Genomic DNA, 13,551 nt, shown 5'->3' with positions numbered 1-13,551 from the left:
TAAGGGATAGAATTAAACCCTGCACTCTTCCAGTTGTTTTGTCTGTGAAAGCTTGCCCCATGGAAAGTTATCTTCTGTCCATAGGCGCCGACTCCATGGGGCCTGAGGGGGCCCGAGCCCCCTCAAAAATTCGTTTGGGGGGGCTCAGCCCCCCCAATAATTTAAGAAAATTATTAGTTATATTATGCTTTGTAAAATCACAAAATTATGTTGGTATTTTTTATTTTCCTTGTTTGACGATAGTTACCCTTTAAAATACATTCAGTAATGAGTTAAAACAAAGCCACTCCCGATCTCGACCCATCAACAATCTCGCGGGGCTGGCGTCAGCCCCGCGAGAAGCGGGGATTCCCCCTAGCTCATTAATATTCACCGCCCACGGCGGCAGCCAATCGGCTGCCACAAAGGGCGGGCCCTCACAGGTTCACTTAAGGTCGGGGCAGCCCGGGGCTCGCCCCTTTCGTTCCCCCAGCAGCAGCGGTTTGGAGGTCTTGGGCCCCCCCAATATTTTTTATAAGTCGGTATGGGCCCCCGCCCCCCAATATTTTTTATAAGTCGGCGCCCCTGCTTCTGTCCTCCCCCTGAACACTGTCTTGGGGGTTCCTCTGCTTGATCTCTCCCCCCCCCCCAGCCAATGTGGGGAGGACATGCAAGACGAAGCCCAATTAAATAAGCAGAAATCCTTGTGCAAGGCTTCCACTCACAGAACTGATTAGGTGAATCCCACCCATGATTCTTGTTCCAAAAATTAGATTTGTAACAATTAAGCTCTTTGTGATATTGCAATTAATCCCCAGTGTTACTTCTTAAATACATACCTCTTACGTGAGGAAGAAAAGCACTTAACTTGGAGCTATGATATAGAAATAATCTTTGTATATAGAAGCTGACAGGTTTGCTGGATTAGTGTTTATAGCGCTTATTGATATCCCGTGATAGCTTTCCATAGCTGAACAGAGTTTTAGATTGACTCTGGAGTATTAGTACTTGATGAAGGTAATCTGTTTTCTTGGCTGAGGCTCACAAACAAAGCTGTTAAATCCCCATTACAAATGGCTAAACTGGGACCCATTAAACTTCTTATAGCCCTCTCCTCGTTTCTATAGCCCCTGCAACATTTATAAAGGGCAATGTTAAAAATTTACAGAACCTTGTAATAATTCTTTAAGCGGAGGCTGTGTGTGTGTGTGTGCGCGCGCAGAATCTAATCTTTCTTCAAAGTGTAAGGACATTTCCCAAGGTTTAAAATAAAATAAAATGTTAAAAATCTGGATAAAAATAATGGTCTAACATGGTTTTAGATGTACAGTTAATTGCTTTCATTTTGTGCAAGTTGCTTTAAAAGTGTTGTAGTATATTAACTAAGTGTGAGAGATCTTAATTTAGATTTCAGTGCTGGTACAAATGTGTTTGTTATTATAATCCACTTCATTCAAGAGATTATTTCTTCTTCCCCTTTGTTTACACAAGGAAATCACTTTGGAAATTGTTGGGGCTGAATTTGTGATGGAAATGTCGATATAGGATGTATCCCTTTAATAAGGCATTCATGACACATATTATTTTAATGATTGTGCTGGCATCAGACTATAGGAACCAGATAGTTATTATTTTAATGAGAAAAGCCTTATAGGCCTAAAATAATTTGGGGTGGGGGTGGGGAGAAATCATTAAGGCTCTCTCATTATAGCATAACACTTTCCAAATGCTAATGACAGATTTCAACTCCCCCCCCCCCCCGGAGTGTTGCAAGGATGAAAAAAAAATAATGGTCCCAATGAGTGGTTGAGAAGTCATCAATGTTGTTACATTGCTGAAGCCAAGTAATGTGGATCTTAGAGATACTTTACAGTGGTAGTTTGCTGTATCAGCTCTGAGGATTAGGAGTGTTTCAGTAGTTTGGCTCCTTCTTACTGATTCAAGAAACTGGCACTGGGAGACTGCCTTACAGTTATGCCATGGAGTGCCACAGAGTTCCAAATTGTCTCCAGTACTATTTATCATTGGGAGTGGCCACTGGGCTATCTGGAGTGAGATGTCACCAATAAGAGAAGGGCACTTGATTATATTTCACTGTAACATATGAGTCCAATGAAGCTGTGCAGGTCCTAAACTGGTGCTTAGATGCAGTATTGGGCAGGATGAGGGCAAACTGAAAATGAAGCCTAGTTAGATGGAGGACTTACGGCTGAGTGATTCCAGGTCTGGGAATCAGGCAGGGTGCCTGTTCTGGATGGGGTTGCCCTCCCTCTGAAGGAGTTATGTAGTCTGTGAGTTCTCCTGGATTCATCATTCTTACTGGTGGTGTGTGTGAGAGAGAGGGTTTCAATCTTGTCACACCTAGTTTGGCCCTTAGCTGGTGACCTGAGTGAGTTGCTTATTTTTTCTAAGTTTAAAGGGTTGTGTCTGACTGGCAAAGCAACCCAGACTGCTTCTACACTGAGAAGAAGAAGAAGAGTTTGGATTTGATATCCCGCCTTTCACTCCCCTTCAGGAGTCTCAAAGCGGCTAACATTCTCCTTTCCCTTCCTCCCCCACAACAAACACTCTGTGAGGTGAGTGGGGCTGAGAGACTTCAAAGAAGTGTGACTGGCCCAAGGTCACCCAGCAGCTGCATGTGGAGGAGCGGAGACGCGAACCCGGTTCCCCCGATTACGAGACTACCGCTCTTAACCACTACACCACACTGGCTCTCCTAGAGGGGCAGGGTGGATTGAGTAGAGGTGTCCCTCCACCAGCCCTATCTTCCTCTGTTGGCCTCCCATTGGCCGCCACCTGATGACCAGTGCCACTGTCATTCCACTGAAGTTCCCCCTTCTGCCCAACAAATGTGTAGATGGGAAGAAGTTGATGCCATCAGGCTTCTGCAGCTAAGCTGGCCTGGGATTTGTTGGCTCCCAAGCTGGCCTCACTGCCATCCCATCATGGCAGCAGGTTCCATTCAGCCATGATCATTGTGCCAGTTCCATGACTACCTGAAGTCCAGTTTTTCCCCCAATGGCTCTTTTCTATGTCTACTTTGAATACAGCCCAAAGTGCTTTTTAAAGCATATTTAATGTCAATATCTAAATACTGAAGCACCAGTTTCATGCGCATGTCTGTCAATCTCTTTCCATTCATCATTCCACTAAGAGGTTTGACACTGAGGAATTGTTTAAAATGGGAACGTTTTGCAAAGCGGAGGTGACTAATTGTATTGCTACGAAATACAAGGTGGCTGTTCTTAGACTATAATACCTATTTGCATGAGAATTATGGCTGCCTTTGGCAGACTTGCTAAATATTACAGCTGAAATCTATTACTGGGAAGCACAATTTTCTGTAATTTAATTTACTAAGCTTAATGAACCTAGTAAATTTGTTCTCATGTCTTCCCAAGTTAATATGTTAAATTCAATTTATTTGGCAAAAAAGGGACAAATTTACTCTTAATTGAATTAATCTAGAAATGAAAATACATGTATTGTTATAGAAATCAGTGATTTATAATTCACAGATGTGGAAGTCCTTCATTGTTGGTTTAACGTCAACTTCAAGGTAGCTGCCTGAATTGGTTTGCTTCCTAGCACCTTTGAAAAGTTTGTTAAAAGGTGTGGTGCTATGTTTTAAGTGTTTCATGCTTTTATGAAATCTTGTAACCCAAATGACTAATGTGATCTTTCCTTCTGATGATGATGCATCACATTCTATTACACGGTACAAATTTAATACAACTCTATAGCACAGGGCTTTCTGTTTACTCTTAACAGGCTATTGATCTGCCTCCCCCTCCCCTCTTGAAAACTGTATCAAGTGCAATAACAGTCTTAAAACCTCATCCATGGAGCTCAAAAATAGAGTTTATGACTGTTTCAAATGGAAACAAATGAAGTAAGATTCTATGATTCTAACCCAGTTAAAAAGATCATAGGTTAGAGGTCTGGAAAAGTTTACCAGCTCCATCTGGTACGCAGGCTGAGACCCTATCTGCCCTCAGACTGTCTTGCCAGAGTGGCGTATGCTCTGGTTATCTCTCGCTTGGACTACTGCAATGCACTCTATGTGGGGCTACCTTTGCAGGTGACCAGGAAACTACAACTAATCCAGAATGCGGCAGCTAGACTGGTGATTGGGAGCGGCCGCCGAGACCATATAACACTGGTCTTGAAAGACCTACATTGGCTCCCTGTATGTTTCCGAGCACAATTCAAAGTGCTGGTGCTGACCTTTAAAGCCCTAAACAGCCTCGGTCCAGTATACCTGAAGGAGCATCTCCACCCCCATCGTTCTGCCCAGACACTGAGGTCCAGTGCCGAGGTCCTTCTGGCAGTTCCCTCTCTGCGAGAAGCCAGGTTACAGGGAACCAAGCAGAGGGGCTTCTCAGTAGTGGCACCCGCCCCGTGGAACGCCCTCCCCCCAGATGTCAAAGAGAACAACAACTACCAGACTTTTAGAAGACATCTGAAGGCAGCCCTCTTTAGGGAAGCTTTTAATGTTTGACGGACTATTGTATTTTAATATTTTGTTGGAAGCCGCCCAGAGTGGCTGGGGAAATCCAGCCAGATGGGCGGGGTATAAATAAATTATTATTATTATTATTATTATTATTATTATTATTATTATTATTATTAGAGAGCTAGTGCTGAATCAGGCTGATAGCCCATCTAGTCCATCATCCTGTTCTCCCAGTGGCCAACCAGATGCCCAGGGGATGCCTGCAAGCAGGACCTGGTTGCAACCAGCACTGGATTTAGGGTGGTGGAGGTCGTTCCTCCCAACAGGGCACTGAGCAGAGGGGGCACAAAATTACAAAGCCCCATAATTGAGAAATTCCATTTGGAAGTGCCAAATTTTGGCCTCACAAGGCTGCCATATTGCTAAATATGCAATATTGCAAAAGATTACTAAAGTCCTCTCCTGGTGCAGTAGCAATTTCCCCTCCTGTGGTTTCCAGGAACTAGTGTTGAGTGGAGGTAGAACATAGCCATCGATCAGCTTATCTTCCATGAATATATCTAATCCTTTTTTAAAGCTGTCCAAGTTGGTGGCTGTCACTGCCTCTTGTTAGGGCAAATTCAATAGTTTGACTGTGCACTGTGTAAAGAAAGCCTTTCTTTTGTCTGTCCTGAATCTTCAAACATTCAGCTTCATTGGATAAACATGAGTTTTAGTTCTATAAGAGAAGGAGAAAAACTATTCTCTATTCACTTCATCCATGGCATGCATAATTTTATACTCTTCTATCATGTCTCCTCTTAGTCACCTTTTATCTGAACTAAAAAGTCCCCAAGTGCTGCAGCCTTTCCTCCCAGGGGAGGTTTTCCATTCCCTTGATCATTCTGGTTGCCCTTTTTCTCAACACTTTCCAACATCATAATATTCTTTTTGAGGTGAAGCAGCAAAGGTCCGTATAGTAAAAACTATGGTTTTCCCAGTAGTGATGTATGGAAGTGAGAGCTGGACCATAAAGAAGGCTGATCGCTGAAGAATTGATGCTTTTGAATTATGGTGCTCGAGGAGGCTCTTGAGAGCCCCATGGACTGCAAGAAGATCAAACCAATCCATTCTTAAGGAAATCAGCCCTGAGTGCTCACTGGAAGGACAGATCCTGAAGCTGAGACTCCAATACTTTGGCCACCTCATGAGAAGACTCCCTGGAAAAGACCCTGATGTTGGGAAAGATGGAGGGCACAAGGAGAAGGGGACGACAGAGGATGAGATGGTTGGATAATGTTCTTGAAGCTACCAGCATGAGTTTGACCAAACTGCAGGAGGCAGTGGAAGACAGGAGTGCCTGGCGTGCTCTGGTCCATGGGGTCACGAAGAGTTGGACACGACTAAATGACTAAACAACAACAAGAAGAACAATACACAGTATTAAAAGCGAGGTCATGCCATAAATTTGTACCATGACATTATTACATTGGAAGTTTTATTGTCAATTCCTTTCCTAATGGTCCCTAGCATGGAATTTGCCATTTCCACAACTGACACACACTGGGTTGACATCATCATCAAGCTATCTACTACAGTCCTATGGTCTTGCTCCTGGTTAGTCTCTGCTCATTCAGATCCCCCAAGCATATATTTGAAATTAAGATGTTTTTGCCCCAACACTTACTACTTGTTTACATTGAATTGATTTTGCCATTTTGCCACCTGATCCACTCATCCTGTAGAGGCCCTTTTGAAGCTCTTCACAATCATTTTTGTTTTAATGACCCTAAACAGTTTAGTATCAGCAGCAGACCCTAATTCATAAATGAGATCAAGCAATAAATAAATAAATAAATAAATAAATAAATAAATAAATAAATAAATAAATAAATAAAGTGCTATACAGACATGCCCTTTGGAAAAAAAGGACACAACCTTCTCCCATGTCACACTATTTGTACATTTAGCACAGTTCCACAGTTCTGGCTCATCTGACTGCAGTAGAGGCTGACTAGGGAAATTGAAAGTGTTGATGCTGACCTTTAAAGCCCTAATTATAGGTAGGTAGCCGTGTTGGTCTGCCGTAGTTGAAGCAAAATAAAAAAATTCCTTCCAGTAGCACCTTAGAGACCAACTAAGTTTGTCATTGGTATGAGCTTTCATGTGCATGCACACTTTTTCGATACCATCTGCACACTTCTTCAGATACCATCTGGAGAAGTGTGTATGCACACGGAAGCTCATACCAATAACAAACTTAGTTGGTCTCTAAGGTGCTACTGGAAGAATTTTTTTTTATTTTGTTTTGACTTTAAAGCCCTAAACGGCTTCAGCTCTGTATACCTGAAGGAGCATCTCCACCCCCATGGTTCAGCCTTGATAATGAAGTCCAGCTCCAAGAGCCTTCTGACACTTCCCTCACTGCTAGAAATGAAATTACAGGGAACCAGGAAAAGGGCCTTCTCAGTAGTGGCACCCACCCTGTGAAGGCCCTCCCATCAGATGTCAATGAGATAAAGAACTACACAACTTTTAGAACACATCTAAAGGCAGCCCTGTAGAGGTAGGTTTTTAGTGTTTTATGTTTTGGTGTATTCCTTTATACTTTGCTGGAAGCCGCCCAAAGTGGCTGGGGCAACCCAGTCAGATGGGTGGGGTACAACAAATGTTGTTATGGTGGTGGTGGTGGTTGTTGTGGTTGTTTTACTGCAGTGGAGGCTGGTCCATTAGGTGGATTCCCCTTCCTTGGAGGTTTTTAAATAGAGGTTGAATGGCCACCTGTCATGTATGATCTAACTGAGGTTCTACATTGCAGAGTTTGGCGTAGATGACTCTTCCAACTCTACAATTTTACAATTCTAAGATTCCATAACAAATGGGGTAGTTCCCCACCAGTGTCAGCTAAACCAGCCCCTGCCTTCCCACATTCTTACTTACAACCAGAGCAGAGGGTGGCCCTGGCTGTAGCTTGCTCCTTCTTGGTCTCACTGTTGCCCTTGTAGACCTCAGCAGGGAGGTTGATGGAAACAAAGGTAGAAGTTAGCTCCGCCTGTTACTGGCTTTAGTGCAATCTGCTGTTGGTCTCCTTGTCTTCTGCCCTACCAGCTGCAATAGGCAACAGCTGTCACTGTCTGACTGCCAATGGCTCTTTTGGGTTTCAGGCAGGGAAGTCTATTTCCCTTCACCTGCTATCCGATTCTTTTCACTGGCGATTGATTCACAACCATTCTGTTTGCAAAAGCATGTTTTCTCCCACTGCTCAATGATCCATCCCCTTAGACTGCAATCCTCAATTTTTCCCCTCCAGACATGCCTCAACAATTTCACTGGAACTCATTTGAAGAGACTACAGGCATTCTAAACTGAGCCAAAGAAAACCGAATCCTTGGTTCTTGTCCTTAAATCTCACATTCCCTCCCATACACCCATCATTCCTATCCAGCTATCCTTCCAGAAGAGTAGCTCTAGATCAAATTATTTTAAGAGGTAATCCAGAACCAATAAAATGAAACGAAAATGTCAGCTGGCTGTGGGCTGCAGCTCTGAGCTATAATTTGAAACCAGGATGGGACTATTTAACCTGCATGTCAATATAGAAACAAGATCTGAATATTTGGCACAGAAATTTTGTGGAAGTCGTGCATTTAAAAGGCTATCAGCAGCAATTCTTGAGATTATTTAGGAAGACACCAGGAGTTTCCCTCTTGCCAGTGCACACCTAGATTTCATATATTTTCAGGACAACAGCAATCAGAAGGAAACATGCAATATGAAGGTCAACAATTTTAGTATTAAAATCATTTTATGTTTACTTGATGTGTACATAAATTTAAAGATACACTATGTACAAACAGAATGGCTGATTCCACCAAGGCACTCCAATATAATTATAGCTATCCACCCTTGGTGACTCTCTCTCTCTGTGTCTTAAAGCTATATCTGTGCCTAGTGATGCAGCAGCAATGTATTTCTACATGTGCCCGCAATTGATTGTAAAATGTTAAACCTAGCAAACATGAAGAAAGATACATTGCTAACATATTTAAAAACTGTATAAATAAAATCAAATGGACTGTAGGGGGAAGCAGTGTTTTTCTTTTATATTTTGGCAGTAATACCATCTATCTCACAGTACCAAAACCCTGTCTGCCTTTTCTGGATTGGAAACCAATATCTCTCAAAGGTTGTGTTTCAAAATAGTAAATTACTAGTAGGCAATTACAGAAAATCATCAATCACATTTATTGCAAACACCTCATAAAACATTAAAACCATTTATATGGCATTGGAAGCCAAAAATATTGCCACATAATGTACCAATACAGGTGCATTGGGAACAGCAAGCACCAAAGGATTGTTCTTTCTTTGAAAAGAGATAGGTGTTTCCCATGTGAGATTACTATGTATATTGTTATGTTATGTTATGTTATGTTATGTTTTATGTTATGTTATGTTATGTTATGTTGTTATGTTTTATGATTAACAGGACATAAGCTTGGTCAAGCCATAGCCTACTGGAATTGGCTATAAATTATTGAAGTTTAGTTTAGTTTTCCATGCCATACCATATCATATCATATCATACCATGGAAAAGTCCTAACAGAGCTATTGGAACAAAGCTATGATTAACTCTATGGATTTTCAGGGGCAAGCATAGGTTCAAAATGAGGGAAGGACCTAATAACCCTCTTTCTAACCTTCTGCCTATGCAGAATAGCAGTAATGGGCTGCTACAATCCAACTAAGATATCGGGGTGGGAGTAAGATACAGAGAGCTGTGCTAATCTTTCAAAGTTGTCAAACTCACTTCCAGCAACTCTCAGGCAGGCACCATTGCCATTCTAAGAGATTGAGGGAGGTGTTCATGGTGAGTTCCAGCACCTCTTTTTCTAGAAAAATAGCACAGGTCAAATAAAAGCCAAAGTTTAGCTTCCTGGAAGGATTATGTGCACATTATCCACGGGGCCTTCTTATTATGCACATTAAGCAGTGAACCTACATTCCCCTGAGCTTATACAAGTGAAGCTTGCAACACAGCCAGTCAGCATAAAAGCTAGAAACTAGAAAAAGAAGTCACAACCAAGAGTATTGTAGAAGACCCAGACTCCAGGGACAAAAGCTGAGTTTGAAAGCAAAAAACCACACCATTGCTAATAGAACCTTTGGTGAGATGAAATTAGTTTTGTTGCAACATCAATTTATTACTTATATCCCGCCCATCTGTCCTGGCCTCCGCAGCCACTCTGGGTGGCTCCCAACAGAATATTAGAAACACAATAAAACATCAAACATTAAAAACTTTCCTAAACAGGGCTGCCTACAGATGTCTTCTAGAAGTCAGATAGTTCTTTATTTCCTTGCAATCTGATGGCAGGATGTTCCACAGGGTGGGTGCTACTACTGAGAAGTAGGGCAATATATTAGATTCAGTTAGATGTGTTTCCCATGTTGTTTTCATATCCTGCTAGCTCTTACAGTTAACTGCTAAAAGTGTTTTAAAACCTCCTTCCCCCTCTCACAACAATATCATTACAGTAGTGTTTTCTGCTTTGTTAAACCATTAGTAAAAACAACAACATTTGTTGCTGGTTTAATCTTGTGCTGATGCCTTAGGGCTCATCCAGCTTCCATTTATCTCATACCTTTTAGGCATGGGTCTGAGCAGTTTCCCCTTGCGCAGAGAAAATTCGCTCTTTGTTGATAAATCAGAACAAACAGCAATCCACATTTGCTCTGATTGAATGCTAAAGAGTGATTTTCTCCAGGGGAGAGGGAGGTGGCAGGACATGAGAAAGTTTGGAGCAGCCCTTAGTTTTCACTCTGTTCCTCACTGCACTACTGGCGTCTCCAGTGCAGTGCATTGGCTGGGACAGTGACAAAATGAGAGAGGATCAAAGGCTGTTTTAGTTGAAACAATGAGTAAAAGTGAAGATGCTCACTTGATGGCAGGGGCAAGGTGAAGGCCACAGGATATGAAAACAATCAGGGATCTAAGTTAGCTAGTTAACCAGCCCGTTCTTTCACTCAGGGTGCAGGATATATACCCTGTGTCATCACAACAACAAAACAGCAGGCAAAGAAGAGCCTCCAGCAATATGTGATAGTGGAGGGATGGAATTTTCAGGCAGAGAGTTCTAGTGGCAGACTAAAGAAGTGTTAGATGACACAAGACCGTCCCTCATTTTGCCTTTAGAAATTGGAGGTTATCTTGTACAACAGGGATGTGGAAGCTGTAGCCCTCCAGACTCTGTTGGAATACAAATCCTATTATCCCTGAACATTGGCCATACTGCCTGAGGCTGATGAGAAATATAACGAAACATCTACAGGGCTTCAGCTTAAAATACAAGTCAAGCTAGCTTCCTGTGTTCAGGAAATTGTCCAGAGAAGGGGTTCAGTTGAATGTCTATTTTGATTGCCTGCCCCCCTTTCTAATTCCAGAAATGAGTGCAGCACATAAAATTAAAAAATGGTATCCCCCCCATAGCTTCCTTAGTTGTTTTCCAGTGATGACGATTGTATGACAAAAGAACTGGAAATGTAACCTAATTCTGCAACGTTGGGGTTTTTTTTGCATTCATTCAGTAATAATACTTCTATTTTTATTTTTAATAATAAAATAATTATTATTTTATTTATACCCCATCCATCTGGAAATATATTGTGTTCTGGCAATTTTTATCTTCAACTTGTGATATATCCCAATCCTTCAGATGTTGCCGTAAATAAAGGATCAAGTTCTGTTCTGTGTTGATATCAGTGCAGGTTGGGAGTAAAATCACTGATATCTATAATGAAATGGAATATAAGGTTCAGTTCAATTTTTCACCTCTGAATTCCTTTCAGATTGTTGTTTGAACACAATTATGTGAGAGAAAGGTAAAGTGGAACAGCACACTTTCAAATTATATGTTTTTTATCCGTTTGTATCTTAGTATTAAAAAGGGGGGATGCTAAAGTCTGAAGTTCTCTTTGTATTTTTATGCCTTTTTTCTTTTTTACTCTGGTAGCCCCAATTTCTCATCTTAGTTGAAAGTGCACCATTATAGTGCTATTTGGAAAAATGTCTCATTTGCACAGGCATTGTGGACTTTTTAATCATTGCAAAACTGCATTTGAAATTTTGTCCCATTTCTGTGAGTTGGCAAGGGCTGGTTCAAACCTTTGCGTATAACACTGGATTGCTTAGCAGGAAGCTAAGAAATAAATAGGATCGTGAATTCTGTTGCACAACATTGTTGATGTGCATCCCAGTCCTATTCATGCTTAGGCCATGACAGAAGTCCCACAATGTCCTGTAGGGGTTGGATTGCAGGAGATGTGCTTAGGATTGCAGCTTCACTTTCTCAAACTACTCTTCTCTTTTCTTCTCCAGGAGAGGACCCAAAACAATATATGTAGGAAATGCTTTAGTAGCATCACTTCATCATATAGAAACTTTATTAATAGTGGGGGGTTTTCTTTTGAACTTGGGCGTGTGCATAACCAGGTACAGTACAACACTAAAGACATCCAGGATGATGGAAATACAGACCATTGACTCATCTAGCCCAGTGTTTCCTGGCGAGAGAAACCTTTCTCAGTCCTACATGGAGATACCATATATTGAACCTGGGACCTTTTCCGTGTGCAGACATCTGCTGTACGGCCAAGCTCCAGGCATCCAACAAGAATCTAAACCATATCTTCTTCTTTTTTATAGAAAGTGGAATATCACTGATATTGGATAACTGCCCCCAAGCATCCACTCCCTATGACTTTTGGTACAAAAACTAATGGAAATTTTCTGAAAATCTTGCTTTCAATCCTATCTGCATAGAATTATTTTCTAATTCCCATCCCCTGATCTTGATGAAAAATTAGCTCTTTTTTACCAGGTTTGCTAAAAGACAAACAATTTTCACATATTATATTTGTTATAGTATTCATTATCATACATATAATTTTTTATGCATATACACCCCAGCACATAAGCAGATATATGCAACAATGTATAATTAATATATATTCTGCAGAAATACAGTACTGCAGAATATAAATGCACAGCTGAACCGTAAACAGGCCCTCAATGCAAGAGACATTCTAAAGCTCAGTCAGGTGAAAACTACCAAATTGTGTATATAAATCCATTTACAAGTGATTCTTCATCCCTAGCTATAGGCTTGTGTTAACCCCTGCAGGTGAGATCATGAAGGTAGTGATTCTGTACTGTAGGAGGCTATAACAACATGCCAGATGCCTGTCTGCATGTCTGCCTCTGTGTCCCTGAACTGCTTGGCCAACCATTGGCAGGAGAGAACTGCCAGAAGAAAGCTGAGAGGGATGGGAAGGCAATAAAAGTGCATTTGGGGGGAGGGAATCTGTGCATTTCAATTGGGTTGTTCCCCTGAGATGTTCCATTACTCTAGGAACAGCAGTAAGGAAAAGTCTGTCTCAATGCAGAGTTACAGGTTGTTGGGACATCGTGCAAGTTGGCCAACCATCCAGGCTAGTTGGGCCATTCTGCAGACATCACACATCGTTGATCAGCATCTCATTGGTGAGAACAGCAATTTTCTCAGCTACAGTGAAACACCCATGGCTTGCCCAACAGAAACAATTTTGTTCAGGCCTATTTGTCGGATTCCGGACATTAAACAGATGTCTTCTGCTTCCTCTTCACTTGTTTATTTCTTTAAGTGGATAGCTTGAGCTACCAATGGTTTTTGTTTACCAAATCTGTAATATTGGGACTCTCCATAATTTCTCTGGTTGGAAAAGAAGTCTTTTTTAAACAACAACAGTAACAACAACAACAAACAACAAAATGGTTTTATGGAGAGGATTCCAGCATGTTTTGCATGCTGTCTGACAGCAGCTGACCATCAGTACCTAAATCCACTAATCCTCTCTGTAATCATGCCTTGGCGTGCTGTGCAAACACTCAGAAATAATTTTCACAACCCACTTTGTATGGCTCGGAGCACGTATAGCAAAGGACTGCATGATACAAAATGACTAACAAAATGTTAGGCTATTTATATGTCAGAGCTGGTAACAACTGTCTTTAGCTAGGTTTTTTTTTCCTTCTCCTCCCTTCCGCCAGCCTCAGAGCAAAATGATGCAGACAATGAAATGCTGAAGAGGGAATGAA

Source organism: Podarcis erhardii (genome assembly GCF_964252035.2).
Source record: "Podarcis erhardii genome assembly, chromosome: 5".
NCBI lineage: Eukaryota > Metazoa > Chordata > Lepidosauria > Squamata > Lacertidae > Podarcis > Podarcis erhardii.
The sequence above is the reverse complement of the archived record's forward strand: the minus strand, read 5'-3'. Positions refer to the sequence as shown.